This window comes from Sinocyclocheilus anshuiensis, unplaced genomic scaffold, assembly GCF_001515605.1.
Source record: "Sinocyclocheilus anshuiensis isolate Anshui unplaced genomic scaffold, SAMN03320099.WGS_v1.1 scaffold78, whole genome shotgun sequence".
NCBI lineage: Eukaryota > Metazoa > Chordata > Actinopteri > Cypriniformes > Cyprinidae > Sinocyclocheilus > Sinocyclocheilus anshuiensis.
The window spans coordinates 4,347,583-4,348,809 of NW_015544250.1; positions in this window are offsets into that span (position 1 = coordinate 4,347,583).

Below are 1,227 nucleotides of genomic sequence, written 5' to 3' on the forward strand. Positions count from 1 at the left end.
GTTAGATGTTCTAGATGTTTGCTAAAGTGTTGCTAGTTGGTTGCTAGGATATTCTGGGTGGTTGCTAGGCTCTTGCTATGCAGTTGCTGGGGTGTTGCTTGAGTATATGGTTGACTTGATAGAGTTTGTTCTGGGTGATTACAGACATTCCCACCTCTGTTAATAACAGAAAATCAAACATTGTTTTCAAAACTGATCCAGTTTCAGTGCTTTGATATTATTGTATTTCTTTCTAATGTCAGGAAATTCAAAAGTTTTTGTTGCTCTTAAACTTGCACTAAATGTGATTATACCATCTAAGTAGCCTATGTAATTTTAATAGAACTGCATATCTTCTTTAGTGATACAAGCTCAGAAACATTTATAACCTGTTGAAGTTTTTTATATTATGTATTGACTTGGTGCCATGATGGATATTGCAATGTTGTTATTTATTTTTAATTTTAAACAGTATACAGTGTTAAACCCCTAGGTTTACGGCTTTTGGGGGTGCCTGGTGTGAATAGCCCTACAGAGATCTATTGTTTCATATTTGCACCGAATTTTCGCATTCAGTGTGAAAAGGCTTTTAGGTGGTTTGTGGGTCTTAGCTGGTGTTTCAAGCTGGTTTAGCTTGTCAGCTAGCTGTCATTTTTGGTATTTTTAGGTATGGTTTGTCCTAAGGACTAGTTCCAAAGTGCTTCTTTTATTTTTGCAAATGAAAACAATATGCGTTCTAAAGTCGGCTCAAAATATCAAATGTCTGATATCCTCCGACTGGGTAAAATCATAGTCTGGAGTTAAAAAAAATTAGTTTGTGACAATCATGCACTACACAATTTTCTATGAAATCTGTCAGCTCAAATCTGCAGTTTTTGCAAATAGTGTCAGCTTGTCCAGACTGTAAATCAGAGCAAAAATCTGGGCAAAAGTTGTATGTCAGTCTTAAAGGTCCCATGACATGCTGCTTTTTGGATGCTTTTATATAGGCCTAAGTGGTCCCTAGTACTGTATCTGAAGTCTCTTCCCCGAAATTCAGCCTTGGTGAACCTCATAAAGTGAAATTTTCATGACATGGGACCTTTAAGTAATAATTTGTAAAAAATAATCTGTTGCTTATCTTCTTTTACTCACTGCACTACTTTAAAGGGGTCCTATTATGCTTTTTCACTTTTTTAATTTTAGTCAGTGTGTAGTGTGTATGTTTGGGCATAAAAAAGATCTAGAAAGTTACAAATCTCAAAGTCC